The 17,869-nt window shown below is 37.1% G+C and overlaps 1 pseudogene; it reads left to right on the forward strand.

Moving 5' to 3' along the window:
* The first annotated feature begins 16,937 nt into the window (after positions 1–16,937).
* On the forward strand, positions 16,938–17,507 carry LOC110586783 (annotated as a pseudogene).
* The last annotated feature ends 362 nt before the right edge of the window (positions 17,508–17,869 follow it).

A 17,869-nucleotide genomic window follows, 5' to 3' on the forward strand; every position in this document is an offset into this window, starting at 1 on the left:
GATCAAAGGCGCTGTATAATTACAAAGAATTGTTATTATTTACCAGTAGCCCCTTTTTATTGTGTCACTAATGAGCATTGTGGTCAGCAATAATTTATTGGGGGAAAAGAGAGGTGAAAGTTAAGAAAGCTATTTCTCTCCATAGTCAGATACAATTCTTGTTAATATTAATTGATGTTATGCAGACATATAGAAAATGGGCTTCCTGTAGTCTAACAGTTCCTGTTGGGAAGTCTTTGTAAATATACCTACCCAGCATCCTGGTTTTAGAGGATTGTGCCTACTGGGAGTTTTTCATGGTTGTGTGCAAATTCTACAGAGAACTCATGTTTCAACTGACTACGTACATAGGACTTGGCATCAAAAGTTCTCATTAAGATGATTTTCTTACATACCCCTTTTTTCATTTTAATGATCCTTAAACAATTTCGCTGATAAATCTCTCTGTCTCTCTCTCATACACACACTCTTTTTTGCACCTCACTTTTCTTTGGAAATGAGGTAATCCAAATTTTCACTTCAAGAAGCTAAGAGTCAAATCGTTGGTTTTGCTGGAAATTTTCAGCCCCAAGACTATACATGTGTTTTCTGTTTCTTCTCAAACCATGCTCCACTGTACCATTCCATATTCTAACACATTAAACACTCAGAGTGAGCAATTGAACTAGCAAAAATGGTACACATTCAGCACATGTTTGAAAAGATTTCATCCTTTCCAAATTGATAGATGGCACAGATCAGATTTCAAATGATTGAAGAAAAGTTTCTAAATATTAACAGTAAAGTAGACTATTTTATTTTACTTTGTCCCTCTTAAAAGTGCATGTCAAAAATCTTCTTCCAGGAATATTTAGAAGCACTTTGGTCTCTGATAGGCAAGAAGGAGTGCAACTTCTCAGCGCCTTGGCAGTCCACCTGTCTCTGAGCAGCCTTCTTTCTCAGCCTGAGGCCTCTCTCCATGCAACGCTCTATCCTAAAATAAACAAAGCACTCAGCCACTAGGAGCACTTCCGCTGAAACGTTTATGAAACAAGTACATTCTTCAGGACTCAGGGTAAATAAATTTTTCATGAGCTAAGATCTATGCAGAAAAGTTTTCATGAAAACCTAGTATTTTTTAAGGAAGTGTTCTACAGACTGAATTGTGTTCCAGCAAAATTCAAATGTTTAAACCTTAATCCCCAATGTGACTGTGGTGGAGATGGGGCCTTTGGAAGATAATGAGATTTTGATGAGGTTGTGAGGATAGAACCCTCATGATGTGATTACTGCCCTTCTAAGGAGAGCCAGAGAGTTTGTGCTTTCTCTCTTTCCCTGTTATGTGAAGATACAGGGGAAGGCAACCACCTACAAGCCAGGGAGAGGAATCTCTCCAGAAACCAACCACACTGGTACCCTGATCTCAGACTTCCAGCCTCCAGAAGAGTGGGAAAACAAATGTCTGTTGTTTAAGCCATCCAGGCTGTGGTATTTTCTTATGGCAGCTAGAGTTAAAGAATACAAAGAACAGTAGCAACAGGCTGTAACGACTTTGTTTCATCTTAACATATAAAAATTCTAATTGGATTCATGACCTTATGAAGATATGTTAGGAGGTGAATGGTTCAGATGTTCTGCAAGTATTTCTTTATCCAATATGCTATGTATCAAATGCCCATTCAATAAATATCTAATTAGCAAATATTGAACTCCAGGATGGGTGTTGGGTAGAAAGATGCACAAACAGGACAAAGCTCCCAACTTCAAGGTGAGCGGAGCATGATAGCGATATGTCCACTTACTCAGAGAACACAAGATAAGATGTGGCAAGAGAAGAGCAGATTGAGCTTCCTAAAAAAATAGTAGTAGAACGTGACTAACTACAGATTGTGGAGAAGAATTGTATTTTTAATGTGGTATATGTTTGGGGAATGACAGTCCTTTTTTAAGGTGAAAGAAGGTATATAAGGTATGAATTCAATGGTACGTAGTATAAAATGCTAGCCAATTCTTTTTAATGCTCTGTATTTTCAAAAATAACAGAATGATTATTTTGTAATTCATTCTTTCTTGGACATTATTTTACCAGCTTAACTGCAAGGAATGTCATGGAGTCTTTAAGCTATTGTAAACATGTCTCAACTTTGTTTTTGTTTTGTTTTGTTTTTTTGGTTTTACCAAATACAAGATGAAATAGTGTTATCACTCACTTCATAAAATATATCGGTCCATATTCCCTATAGAATAATTCAAAGGATGTCAAAAGCACTTAATTGGTCTAGAATGTCACTTCCTTCAAAATACCAGATAAATGACAGAAAGTTTTACATTAAAATGCCATATTCCTTGAATACTGTGAACTGCTACTAACAATATAATGTAATGGTTAAGACCCTCTGTTTGAATCCTGGTTCAGCAACTTAGCTACAAACCTTCAATTAGCCTTTCTGTGCGTCATGTTGCTCTTCTAGAAAATGAATATAATCATTTGTTCTTAAGGCAGTTGTGAGGTTAAATTATGCAAAGTGTTTAAAATAGAATCAGTAGGTATGCAATGAATGTTCACTACTGTATTATTTAAGAAGTTTTTTCTGATTTGAATGCCATTTCTTTTTCTTATCTAATTGCTCTGGCTAGGACTTCCAGTACTATATTGAATAGAAGTGGCAAAAGTGGGTTCCAGATAGTTGAGGAAAAGCTTTCACCTTTTCACCATTGACTATAATGTTAGCTGTGGCCTTGTCATAGGTGGCCTTTATTATGTTGATGTACATTTCTTTATACCTAATTTGTTCAGATTTTTATGATAAGTGAAATAAGCTGGACAGAAAAAGACAAATACTATATGCTATCTCTTATATGTGGAATCTAAAAAAAAAAAAAAATGTCAAATTCATAGAAATAGAGTAGAATGGTAGTTGCCAGGGTTGGGGAATATGAGAAATGGAGAGATGTTGATCAAAGGTACAAACTTTCAGTTATAGGTTGAATAAGTTTGAAAGATCTAATATATAACATTAGGAATAGTTAATAATACTAGATTGTACACTTGAAATTTGATAAGATAGTAGATCTTAAGCATTCTCACCAAAACAAACAAAAAAAAGTATACCAAATCATCACATTATACACTTTAAATATATTACAATTTTATTTTTCAATTACACCTCAATAAATCCATAAAAGAGCCTTTTTCTCTATTCTATGACACAAATATTTTTAAATATAATTGAGATGATATGTATGAAAGTACCAAATCCTCACTCCACATAGAGACATTAGACTGTATTAGAGAAAATTAAATATTGAAGAACATTAATATGCTAATGTTATCCATGATAATTTCACCCTATCAGTTATCTACAGCATTCACTCATTTATTCATTCATTCATCTAAAAATGAGAGTATACTTTATGTTTTCTGCCAGGCTCTGGACTTGGTTTGAAGATTAAAAAAAATGGACCCTGCTGTTAAAGAAGCTCATGGAATAAAGCATAAGTATCTTGACTTATTTACTGAGGTATTACTGTAAGTGTTAAATATCATGTAGGGGGGTTTCCTTCTCTTGAACACAATGTAGCATTCTCATTTCTGTCTTATTCAGCACAAATTTTCAGTTGCTGATATATAACTGAGGGCTGAGTTTCTGAAGGAAACTTGGTTATACAAGGAACTTTGTAAGAGAATGGGAGGAGTTGGGCAAAGAAGAGAGTAGAATTATTAAGTAATTTGTCAAACTGATGCTGTTTTGTTTTACAAATATACATAATAAAATCATGTTCTGTATGACATTCTCAACATAATGAAATTACAAAAAAAAAGTTATATAAAAAGTAGCATGCTTTGCTCTCAAACAGCAAACAAGAAACCCTTACATCAATATCTGTGTTTCAGAAATGTCAATTTTGTCTTAAAGGTGAGAGGATATCTGGTCAAAATGCTAACTGACAGCCTCTTGAGCTTGCCTTGAACTTTGAGCAAGCTTGATTGTTGGTGGTGGTGGACTACATATTGATAAAAAGATAAAGGTGAATGGCTAGACATGTCAGGAACCACTTTACTACAATTTGAAATACAGGAGTTTAGAATAGGATCTAGAAGTTTAATAGAATATGACAATATGGGGCACCTGGGTGGCTCAGTCGGTTAAGTGTCTGCCTTAGGCTCAGGTCATGATCTCAGGGTCCTGGGATGGAAATCCACATCAGGCTCCCTGCTCAGGGGGGGAGCCTGCTTCTCGCTCTCCTCCCTGCTCATTCTCTCTCTTGCTATCTCTGTCTCTCTCTCTCTCAAATAAATAAATGAAATATTTTTTTAAAAAAGAATATGACAATCTACTGAAGATTAGTCAGCTCTCCTACTTTGTCTTTTCCTACACATGGTGGGTTTTTTTGGTTTTTTTACTTTAAAAATCTTCATTTATGAGGGTTTTTGGGCCTGAGATCTTCTTTCTGAATTCTTTTTTTTAATTAACATATATTATTTGTTTCAGGGGTAGAGGTCTGTGATTCATCAGTCTTACACACACAGATGGTTCTATTAACACATATAAGCCTGTACTCCAAATCATGCCATTTTCTCCTTCCTTGACCCAATTCCACGCAGCAGTGGGGCGGCTTCCTATCCTGGAACATGTCCTAATAGGCTCCTGGACTCCCATAAGAGCACATAAGCCATACTTTATGGCTTACTGGAGTACTAAAAGAAAAGCATTTACCATTCATCTGAAATACAGAATTTTTGCACTTTAGATTTGTATCCAGTAATAGAACCTCAAATTCTCTGACAGTTTAGGGATACTGAATTTTCAGTTCTAAGAAATTATGCTAATGGAGACTTTTTTTTTTTTTAAGATTTTTTTTTTTTTTTTTTTTATCTGAGAGAGAGAATGGGAGACAGAGAGCATGAGAGGGAGGAGGGTCAGAGGGAGAAGCAGACTCCCTGCCGAGCAGGGAGCCCGATGCGGGACTCGATCCCGGGACTCCAGGATCATGACCTGAGCCGAAGGCAGTTGCTTAACCAACTGAGCCACCCAGGCACCCCTAATGGAGACTTTTTAAAGAATGATCAGCTCACCCAATCTCTAGATATATAAAATGTTATCCCTGGACCATGTCTGCACACCCAGAGACAGATGCTTGTAGAATTAGTTGCCTTACTCATTCGTAGGTTACTGTTATGCTGTGTGCCCACACATTTTCTCATGATATAAATTTCTTCAGTCACCCCAGTTGCTTAATTATCAGCTTTAATAGCTCCTACCATTGGAAAGGAGGAAAGAAAAGATGGAGAAAAACTTATGTTTTGATAGGAACTAAAAATCTTATGAATCACAGCAAAAAAAAAGGTAAGACGTAAAATAAATCTCAATGAAAAAAGTAACAAGTCAAAACATTTTTTTGTTTTGCAAATCTCTTTTCACTTAGAAGTGCTGATAAAATGTGAACTGACAGTAAGTAAATAAACAGTTGATTGTGGCTGCTTTAGATAAAGATTTTCAGAGCAAAGATAACATCACTGAAATGTGTATATTCATTCTAGATGGTAACCTGCTGTTCTTTCAATGCCAGTCTGCTTTAGCAAGAATGCTTCCATCTGAAACCTTTTGTTTCCTGATCATTCTGGGATGTTCAAAACACGTGCCAGCTAACTAATGAGGAATTGAAAAATAAATACATACAATGGAGGCTAAGTAAGGAAAAATCGGAGTGCCATAAGGTGGACAGTACATTTTTCTTATATAGATTTAACCACGTATTAAAACTGAAAAGGATTCCATGAGGTTTTTAATTTGGAAAATTGTATTTCTGCTCTGGAGAGCCATCTTTCACATTTGTAATAATATGGCATTTTCCCTGCCTATTTCAGAAAAGCCACCGAATGTGGCAGATGCTTACAAACTATGGACCAGGGCAGTGTCATTATGGTTTCCCTTGAATTAACATGTGGAAAAGCACTACTGCTTTTTTTTGCCACTATGAAATAATGTTTGCACTCTTCTTCTGTTTATAATTTTATTTATTATGTCTTAATTTATATTTATAATTTATTATTATATTTAATATAATTTATATTTTATATTTAATTTATATTTACATTAAATACATTAAATATAATGTATTTGCATTTTAAAAACTTCTAATTTATATATTAAAATATGTATAATTTAATTAAAATTAATTTAATATAAATTAAATATAAAATGTTATTTTATATTTAATATATTTACATTAAATACATTAAATATAATATAATATTTAAGGAGTGAAAGATAAGCTATGATATTGGTTAAGTAAGAAAACAGAAGTTTAGCTCATATAAATGTCTTTAGTGATTTTTAAAAGTCCACTGTATCTCAAAAAGTTTTCTATGCTAACCACAGAGGAGAATATGCTCTCACTTACAGAAAATATACTGATTAATCTATTAAAGTGTCTTATAACATCCATCTTTTATTTATGGAGATTTTACTATGGATTTTACACATCTATGTTTTCTCTTATATTCAAGAGTGAGGGTTCAGACTTGACTCTCACTCACACGTGATGCTAGATTTCATTCAAAATTGCCCATTGCCAAATACTAGACAGTTATGAAAAATTTAGAAAAGTAGGCTTAGCTGCCAGTACACACTGATAAGCTTTTCAGAATGTCTCCCTGGAAGATGCTTGGTTCAAACTAATATGTTACTCCACCATTATCCTAAATGCTATATTTCATTTTTAAAATCAAGACAAAAACTTGGGACACCTGGGTGGCTCAGTGGGTTAAGCGTCTGCCTTCGGCTCAGGTCATGATCCTAGGGTCCCGGGATCGAGCCCCGCAATGGGCTCCCAGCTCAGTGGGGAGCCTGCTTCTCTCTCTCCCTCTGCTTCTCCCCCTGCTTGTGCTCTCTCTCTCTCTCAAATAAATAAATAAAATATTTTTTAATTAAAAATAAATAAAATCAAATCAAGAGAAAAACTTAAAATAATTTTCCTTATTGTAGTACATTACACATAAATCATTTCTTAAAACCTCCAGAAAGCATAGCTTCCTAATTGAATAAACTAAATATATGAATTATTATTAAAATTCAGAGGAAAACCTAGTTATCTGCAACCGATAAGAGCAGGTACATCACATACAGTAAATATTAGGAAATGTCCAGGAAAACACTTCCCTCTGGTAGCTAAAATATAAAATACAATTATTTTATTTTTAATTCAATACTTATTCAAAAAACAATGCATGATTGTTTCCTGGATTTCTTCTGTGATTAAATTTGTTAACATTATGCACTTAATTGCTGAGTTTTATTTCTTACTGGATAATTCTCAGACCCAAGTCATTTCATGTCTTTCTTACAAGCTTTCTAATGTCTATGAGATATATAAAGTCAGTGCAAATATTTCTAAAGAGTTTTATATACTCGGGTAACTAAATTACAGCATTAACAATTAAAGTAATAGGTCATCATTTGCATGACCCTTGAAATGGGACCTCTCAATTGACTCCAAGCCTCAACTGACTCTCAGTTGCATGCCCCTTGCAATCCACTGTTGCTCTTTTGGTTTTGTAGCACTCAGTCTTATTTTTTTTTTCTCCAGGATACACATCAACTGTCAGGATCTCTGTCTGTTGAGTTTTCCCACAGTAATCTCTGTACCAGACAATTCCCAGCCCAGTCAGTCCCTGTGATGTTTTAGTAAAGGTCCTTTTCATCTATTTATTTATTTATTTATTTATTTTGCAGTCTCAATTCTTTGTCACCCCACAACCACCACTAGAGGCCATGTAATGTTGAGATGAAAGCTCCAATATACATTAATAGGTATAGATAAATAGTTTGAGAACAGACTCATCCAACAGCTCTCACCTCTATTGAGATCTTCTCTTCGGGACACCTGAGTGGCTCAGTTGGTTGAGCATCTGCCTTCGGATCAGGTCATGATCCCAGGGTCCTGGGATCGAGCCCCACATCGGGCTCCCTGCTCAGTAGGGAGCCTGCTTCTCCCTCTGCCTCTCCCCACTGCGTGTCCTTTCTCTCTCTCTCCCTCTCTCTCTCTGATAAATAATCTTTTAAAAAAAATAAAAAATAAACACCTTGACTTTTGTAAGTATCAGTTCACCCTTACAATAGTAATAAAAAGTAAGCATAGGTGGGGGTGCCTGGGTGGCTCTGTCAGTTAAGCAGCTGACTCTTGATTTTGGCTCAGGTCATACTCTCATGGTTGTGAGATCAAGCCCCGTATCTGACTCCACACTTAGTGCTGAGTCTGCTTGAGATTCTCTCTCTCCCTCTCCCTCTGCCTTTCCCCCAACTCCCTCTCTCTCTCTCTCTCTTCCTCTCTCAAAATAAATTAAAAAAAAATTTTTTTTTAAAAGTAAGCATAGGTAACAGTCTCAACAAATATGTAATATGAGTCATAAGAAAAGAGAAACATCAACTGCCAGGCATTTGGACACATTTATTAATCCTCACCACAACCATAAAAGGCTTAAATTATTTCATCCTACTTTACACAGAGATTCAAATTCATATAAATATCAGGACCAGGATGAAAGCTATGAGCTCTAACACCAAATGTGAAGTATTTTCCTGCAGAGAATGTTCAGGGGACTTCCTGACACTGTGAAAGTGAGAACATGGAGAGTGTTGGCCTGGGAAGGGGACAGTCATTTTTTCTCTCCGCATGCCCATGCCATTTAAAGAGCACTTCCTTTGTGCTGGATTCTTTATGAATGACTCATCTCCTCCTCCTCTAACAATGCACTGAAGTAAGTACCACTCCCCTGGTGATATTTTTTCCTCTTTAGCCTGACTCAGCCTACCTTTCTTCTCGGGGTAAATGAAATAAAACCAGATGAAGTAAAATTAAATTGTGTGATATTGATAAATAGCATAAGTTCTGCTTGCTAAAAGGTATATGAAAAATAAGGGAAAAGATTTGGGCAAGTCATGAATCGTGTTCTAGACAGGGTGGGTTAGTGAGTAAAACCAATGGATGATGTGTAGGGCTGACATTTCAACTTGCTATTTTAAAAAGAGAGATTATCTTACATCTCTCAATATATATTTCATGCTGACCTGTTCCAAAGAAGAACTTCCAGGCAGAATTATACTTTTCTGAACACGTCCAGACGCCTCACTGTAGACAGAAGTGTCTTGGCTGTCCTCTTTGCGGGGTTCGGGTCTCTTTCTGGAACTCACTGGCTCTTCAGAATCCAGAATCTCCTTGAAGCTCTCATCTATTTACCCCAAGAAAAATCACACGAATTTGACTTGCTCTTTGTCACTTTAACATTGGCTTAACACACAGTCTTCTAACCACATTTTTTCTTATTGGGGATACAGCTTGGTTTTCCATAATCTACAATTTAGCAAGTTATTCTCTGTTTAATGTACTGGGAAATTGCTAAAGCCCAGAACAAGTTTTATGATTAAAAACAAGCCCAATGCCAACAACTTTTGTTCTTCCTGTCGTGTCCCCAAAGTTGAGTCAAATACAGGCTCTGCATGAAAGCCTTTTTCCCACTTACCAAATACCTCCTGAAGTGTAGATATTCCGCTTTTCTGTGTGTTAATATTACATGTTGTTTACCTCAACGTCTTACCACTTGCTCACCGTTTTGCTGAAACCAACTTGGGAGGTGAATATGTATAGGAGAAGCCGGAGCGCTTGGCTTCATTTTTCAAGTTAGGACCCCTGAGAACAGTTCCTGAGCTTTGCAAACACAGAGGGACTTTATTTGGGCTGCCTTGTTTATTTGCATATTTGTATGTGTGTACTTTCTTTCTATCTTCTGAAAACAGTATCATCTACAAAATGCATCTATTCATCTAGCTAGATGCACACTGTAAATATACAATAATCCTCTCTCTTCCAGGCTTGGGAAAAAATGCTGGAAGATAAAATGTAGAATTTTCCATGCCTCCAAAGTTAGAATTTTAACAAAAACCTAAACACTTTTAACCAAAGGAAGAGAGCTTGGTGTCCAGCAGGATATGAGGTAGGATACTGGGAAAGAGCCCTGGGCTTCAGCGTCCAGAGGATTGGTTTCTTTGTTCACTGGTTCACCGTATTACCTTGCACAAGTTTTTTTAAACTTTCTAAGTCTCAAATATATCCTCTTGAACAACATAGCTGACCATATAGTACTGACAAATAGTGCCTGGCTATTCATTCTGTAAATTCCATAAGACTTTTGAAAGCTCACAAATTATTTCGAAAACCTATCAGGTGCCACCTGTAAATGTGTACATGGGTGGTTTCCAGGATCCAAGCTGCAAAGACTTGTCAGAATGGAAGGGACATAGTAGGTATAAAAGGGCATTGCTCAATGCCTAGCGCGCGCACACACGCACACACACAAATATTCAATATATATTTGCTGACTCACATATTAGACTAAAAATATAGAAATCTCACTAATTTAAACATAGCCATTTTATGTGTCTGCATGGCTAGAGTATGGTGCCCAGTTATTTGTTCAAACACCAGTCTAGATGTTGCCAGCGAAGTAATTTTTTTAGATGTGATTAACATTTACATTGGTAGATTTTGAGCAAAGCAGATCCCCCTTCGTGATGTGAGTGGGCCTCATCCTGTCATCTGAAAGCCTTAAGAGTAAAGATTACTCTTTCCCAAAAAGAAGGAATTGAGTCTCAAGACTGCAACATTGTCTCTTGCTTGAATCTTCAGCCTGCTGCCCTGAGGAATTATGACTCAAGACTTCAACTCCTGCCTGAATTTAACATCAACTCTTACCTGAATCTCCACCCTACCAGTGTGTCCTAAGGATTTCAGACTTGCCAGCCCCCATAAATGTCTTTCTCTTTCTATTGGTTCTTTTGGATTCTGCTTCTCTGGGAATCCTAATTCTTCATTCAAGTGAGGATCTTTCAAAATGAGGGATCAAGCTGGCTGAAAACGAGTCTGTTTGGTTTATAAAGACAAAAAGAAATAAAAAGTTACACAAACTGATAGTAAAAAAGCTAAGGGGAAATGTATCTAGGCAGGAATAAAATTTTTAGGGGATGATACTCCATAAATGGGGATAAAAAAGGTGGCCTAAACTTCAGGATTGTTAGGAGGTTTAAGTAAGTTAATACTTACCCTATTTAAAATTGAACAGTGGTTAGGACAATGCCAGGCACCTGGTCAGCACTCAGCAAATATTTAGTTGGTATTAATTTTTTCATCATTATCAATTATCTTCATTATTCTCTGTGTGTGTGTGCTTATGATGTCTGCCCATGTATTAATGAATAATTTAATCCCCATAACTACTCCATTGTGGGAGGGATCATATGTTCATTTGGCAGAAATGGCAAAGAAACGTTAAGAAATTGGCCCAAGGTGACACAGTTACCAAATGGTGAAGACTAAGCATAAATTTCTTAGAAAAATAACTAAAAATATAGAGGACTTAACTACGAGCCCTCACAAGTATTTTAAAGAATTATTTAAATTAGAAAGAGACAATGATCATTTGAGAAGAACTAAACATATACTGAGAAAAAAAAAAACTTAATGAATTTAAATACAAGTGGATACAACAATTTACACTTAATGCTTTGGTAAAATCTCCAGTGTGGTTCTGGCATGAATTTGTATGTGTTAACCTAAGAATTTAGATTTTAGTTTTTAAGGGATTATCTTTAAATTCCTATATTAATACACATGAGAATTACTTACTTAAAGAGCCTAACATTCACAAGTATGAATTCCCATGCTAAGATTGAAAACAATATACTGCTTGTTTTCTATCACCCAAAGCATTTATCTAAAAGCTGAAATACACTCTTTAAAAAGAGTGTCATATAGCACCATAGTGGAGAATCCAAATATGTCATATCTCCTTGTAAGATCATGCAATAGCAAGTAAATCATTTCACTATCTAGGGTTATAAATTCTATGTAATTCTAGAAAACTGAGCCATAGTTACCTTTCCCCCCAGCTTTAGCTATATTTAAGTATTTGCAACCATCAAAGACACACATAGGTTATCAGTGAGTGGTTATGTTTAGAAAACACAGATCAGCATTTGCAGGAAAACGTCTTAATGAATTTACAACTAATGTTAATACAAAAGATTGAAAATAATTAGTCTCTTAACCTTGGGCTTCTCCTCGTCCATGCTTGTCAAACAGCCCCATTAATCGATCACAGAGAATTCTATTATCAATTTGTAGGGGTGCTAAAAGAACATATTTGTGATAACTTTCTCATCAGTTAATTTATAAATATGCAAATTGAATTACAAAAAGAAATTATTAATCATTGTGGCTCTTTATTTTATAGGTCATAGACACAAATTCTATTCAATATGCTGCCTTCCTCTGAAATAAAAAAAAAACCTTTTATAAATCAATGATAACTGGAACAATGACTTTTAAATGTATATTGCAGGGTATTCATAATAGGATACTTCTTCTCCAATAAAAATGAGCTAAAATTCAGTGGATTATGACATGCACTACACAAAAATCATTTCAGAACAAGCCATTATGGTTTGTCAAATCATACAACAGAATATATAAGCAAAATGAATGAGGGTTTTCCACTACCTACTCTCTGCATATCCTATTTTTTACTGCATATATGCAAGAAATAACAAACTTAAGTGGCATTAGGTGGTCTTAAATTCTTTTATATATGCTATTGCAATATAATAGCAAATACAAGTGCTACTTAGTTCTTTTGTGAATTTAAAGTAACAGAGTTATGTCATTAAAAAACGGAAACCAGCCAACCAACCAAACATATATAAAAAAAAAAAAAAAACGCGTGATCAAAAAAACATCGTTCTGGAAAAGGGTTTAAAGAGTCATCTAGGTAGATCTGCCACTGGATAGAACCAAACATAAATGATGCAAATTTGGATTACCACCCCTGTCTTAGAATATACATACATACATCAAAATGTTCCCCTTCCTCTAGGAGGCAAGTGGATGAACTAAACTGTGGTTGTACTCTTACAGAGGTAGTTTTAATAAAGCCCACATATGTCTACTACTTCTCACTTTGTACTCCATGCGTGAGCCAACTCTGGGGATGGTAGTCAATTGTGCAACTCACATCTGAAACTCCAACAGCAAGTGTTCTAGAAGAGCCTTAAGGGGTTTTCACTGTCCAAGTGAGAAGTTCCGGAAAATTCGAGGTCCCCCCTTTCCATCCATCCCTATGATCTTTTGAACATCAGTGTTGGAAAGAAATTCACTGTAGCCTGTGCTCGTGGATTTGGGATTAGTAGTCAGGAAAGCTTAGGCTGCTGGAGCCAGATAGAATGTCTGAAAGTATAACATAAAAAGGTCTTTGAAGTCAGCTTCTGCTCACTGAACCCTGCAGATGAGTTCCTCAAGTATCAGTTGACCTTCAAATGTTCTTTTCCTGCCAAGAGCCTGCACAAACCTCCTACCACCCCAACATTTGGGGGAAAGGGAGAAGGGGCCATCCCCAGAAGACATTTTGCAGGTTGTGCATTAGGGAAGCATGAACTTGTATTCCAGCATTGCCTGGAACTTGATAAGTCTTAGGGAGAACAGCAACAAAACTTGTAATGCTGATATATGGCTCATAAAAGAATCTTATTTAGAAATTAACAGTGAGCAATAGCAGATGCATAGATGGGGAAATCTCTGCAGACGTAATAAAGGCCTCACTATAAGGACTAGGTAATCCTGACAGACCAATGAGGATCACAGAAAAGAATAAATGAACATACATCTTGCATGTCAAGCGAACAGATAGGCAAAACATAAATGGCATTAATACAGAGACACCATCTTTACAGAGAGGCAAACCTACGACTAAATCCCAGCTCTGCCACTTAACTAGTTCTGTAATCTTGGGGCAACTTCTTAGAGTCTTTGAGCTTTAACCTCCTGGCCCCCAAAATGGGATGGAAGTGAGGGTTAAGAAGATAACACACGTAAAGCATGTTGCTTCACGCCTAGAATATAGTAGGGACTCAGCAAAGGGCAACCACCCCCATTTCCTTATTTATTTGTTGTTAACTACTTAGTAATTGTATGAAGTACAGAATTTTTCAATAGTTTAGGTTCTGTCATTCTGAACTAGTGTTTTCGTTTTCCTTATGAAGTAATAAATTATAGACAGCTTCTGAGGTATCATATGAGAGGAACCTGAACCAAAGTTTCTAGTTCCTTCTGTAGGCAGACCTGGTGAGAAACCCCCTCAGTGTTGTCCCAATAGAACCCTGGAGGGTCAAATGGGTTACATAAGACAGGAACTGAAGGCAAGAGAATGTCCCCTTCAAACTTAAATTCAACAATTTGAATCAATCTGCTTACTTTGCCCTTCAGAAGTTTTCCTCAAAGGGAAAGGTGGGGAAAGGCAACAGAAAAAGGCAACACCTAATGGAAAAGAGAACAGATAGTGCCAAAGATAGGGATCAGATTTCCACTCCATGCTTGCCAAATCTCTGTGATCTTAAGAAAACTACTAAATCTTTCTAAGCTTGTTTCTTCTTCTTTTTTTTTTTTTTTAAAGATTTTATTTATTTATTTGACAGAGAGAGAGATAGTGAGAGCAGGAACACAAGCAGGGGGAGTGGGAGAGGGAGAAGCAGGCTTCCCGCAGAGTGGGGAGCCCGTTGCGGGACTCGATCCCAGAACCCTGGGATCATGACCTGAGCCGAAGGCAGACGTTTAATGACTGAGCCACCCAGGCGCCCTAGCTTGTTTCTTCTTCTTAAAAATAGAAATAATGACAGCTACTTTGGACGGTTTTGCATGGGCTGGCCAGAGCTGCTATGTCCAGCTTAAGACACCCCTTGAGCACTCAGGAAGTAATAATAACTCCTGTGTACAGAAGGCTCGCCATGTTTGGGATATTATGCTTAGCACTTTCCATTCATTTCTTCATCTATACATTCACTCAACAAAGATTTCTCAAGCCAACTCGTGCTCTATGCCAACTGTTGTGCTAAGCCTTAAAGAATTCATCAGTGAACAAGGTAAGCAGAATCTCATCCTTCTTTGTGTTCAGGAGATGGTCTAATAGGGGAGAAACACATTTCACAGGTAACCTCACTAATAAACAGTTTAGTGATCATTGCGACGTGTTTGATAAAGAAGGTAGACAGGGAAACATCACTTCGATTAGTCAAGGGAGTGGATAATTGACATGTAAGCTGAATCTTCAGGAAGAGAGTACAATGGCCAGTAAGGAGGCTGTCCCAGCACCTGTGAGCGTTCAGTGTCCAGAAGGAGCTCCATGCATATAAGGAACAAAAGGAAGTCCAATGTGGCCAGAGCACAGTGAACAAGTGCAGGGGACCTGAGATGAAGAAGGAGAGTAGATTGGTCTTTACCCTGAAAGCAACAGGCAACAGTAAGAGAGCTTCAGTGGGGGATGAGCAAGATGCTGTGTGGACAATAGATTAAAGCAAAGGAACAGTGGGTGTGGACAAAAGCAATCCAACAATTCCAGGCAGGAGCTGGTGTTCACTTGAGACTGAGTAGGAAGAGAATTAAAGTCTGGTGATCAGGGAGAACAAATTTAGTATGTCAAATCCATGGGCCTCAACACTCCATTATTATGAATTAATTTGTTATTATTAAATACAACAGGTGATGGTTAACTTGATGTGTCAACTTGGCTAGGCTGGGGTACCTAGTTGTTTGTTCAAACATCAGTCTAGATGCTGCTGTGATGGTCTTTTTCAGATGTGATTGACATTTACATTAGTACACTTTGAGTAAAGCAAATTACTCTACACGCAATGTGGGCGGGCCTCGTCCAATCAGTTGAAGGCATGAGCGAAAATGCAGGTTTCCCAAAGAAGTGATTCTCCTCAACACTGCGATATAGAAATTATGCCTCCACTTCCAATCTGCTGCCCTGCCGAATTCAGTCTCAAGATTGCTTATCAATGCTTGCCTGAATTTCACATCAAACTTTACCTCACTCTCCACCCTACCAGCCTTGGCCCTAGAGATAGACTTGCTAGTCCCCACAATCACATGAACCAATTTCTTAAATCTCCCTCTTTATATCCGTCTGTCTCTCTCTGCATATACACATATTGTATATGTATTATGTACATGTATGTTATACATGTATTATGTGATATGTAGAGACAGAAAGAGAGCTTATTTATTGGTTCTGGGTTCTGGTTCTTTGGAGAACCCTGACTGATCCACAAGCTAATATCACTTACATAAAATCATATCCAAATTGTAAGATAATAAAATGTTGTGCAGCTATGTAGTAGATGTCTCGTAGCAACTCTCAGATCTATACTCCATATTAAGTAAAATGTATTGACCAAGAACCAAGAACCAATCGTCCACTATTTTTACAATCTTTGCCAGATAAAAAATTAGCATAATATTATCCTTCCAGGATCTACTGTTAAAAAAATAAAATAAAATAAAATAAAATAAAATAAAATAAAATGGTAGGGGCGCCTGGGTGACTCAGTTGGTTAAGCGTCCGACTCTTGATTTTAGCTTAGGTCATGATCTCAGTGTCGTGAGATCAAGCCCTGAGTCAGGCTCTATGCTCAGTGTGGAGTCTGCTTGAGACTCTTTCTTTCCCTCTCCCTCTGCCCCCCCACTCACCCTCTCTCTCTCTCCCAAATAAATAAATAAATCTTTAAAAGATAAATAAATAAAATAAAATGGTGGTGGTGATGGTGGGTTATCGACACTGAAAAAGAGTCATAAATTCTGTTTAACATTGAACGTTATCTAACTGATATCCCTTTATATTTAACTTCCAAGAAGCACAAAGTAAGAGTAAGTGATTAATTATAGTTATAATACTGTCCTCGATTTCTCGTACATTTACTTCTTCGTATAGGCATTCTCAAATCCCTCTTTCATCTATATTTGAACTTTGCTTTGACCATATGCATTTACATTTCTATTATAAGCTGTCTCCAACTATTTTGGAAGCAAGTAGAGTACAAATTATAAACAGCTTTGCCACATCTACTGTGAGAATGGAGACCATTCTCAGCGATCAGACTGTCGACATTCCGAAAGTGTCGACATCACTCTGAAGGGACACTGTTATTGTGAAAGGCCCCAGAGGAACCCTGAAAAGAGACTCCAAGCACATCAATGTAGAACTCAGACTCCTTGGAAAGAAATAGAAGAGGCTCTGAGCTGACAAGTGATAGGAAACAGCAAAGAACTGGCTACTGTCCACACTGTCTGTAGTTGTGTACAGAACATGGTCAAGGGCGTGACACTGGGCTTCCATTACAAGATGAGGCCTGTGAAATCTCACTTCACCACCAACGTTGTCATTCAGGAGAATGGTTCTCTTGTTGAAATCTGAAATTTCTTGGGTGAAAAATACATCCCCAGGGTTTGGATGAGACTAGGTGTTGCTTGTTCAGTAACTCAAGAAAGATGAGTTAATTCTTGAAGGAAAGGACACTGAACTGGGATCACACTCAGCTGCTTTGATTCAGTGAGCCACCACAGTTAAAAACAAGGATGACAGAAAATTTGGAGATGGTGTCTATGCTTCAGAAAAAGGACCAGTCTGGCAGGCTGATGAATAAGATCTAAGTTGCCCAGCTACAGAAACAGCAAGATGTCGGATGATTTTTCAGACTTATTTGTGATATTTTAAAGATGCAATAAAAGCTGTATTGATTTGAGGGAAAAAAACAAATTATAAACAAATAAATATGAGAACAAAGCTGAACCAGGGTGAAGATAGATGGGGCAAACACACAAAATGCTGTGCGTTGCACCTTTGCTCAGGGGGCCCCTCCCAGCCCTGTTACGTCCCTGCATGGTCTTCAGCTCTGTGCCACAGAGGATGTGGAAGGCAATCTTGTGTTCATTAGCACTGTCTATTCCCCTAGATGAAATAGGCTTGAATACCCGGCAAAAAGAAAAAGAAATGATTACTAATTGC

This window comes from Neomonachus schauinslandi, chromosome 8, assembly GCF_002201575.2.
Source record: "Neomonachus schauinslandi chromosome 8, ASM220157v2, whole genome shotgun sequence".
NCBI classification, from domain to species: Eukaryota; Metazoa; Chordata; class Mammalia; order Carnivora; family Phocidae; genus Neomonachus; species Neomonachus schauinslandi.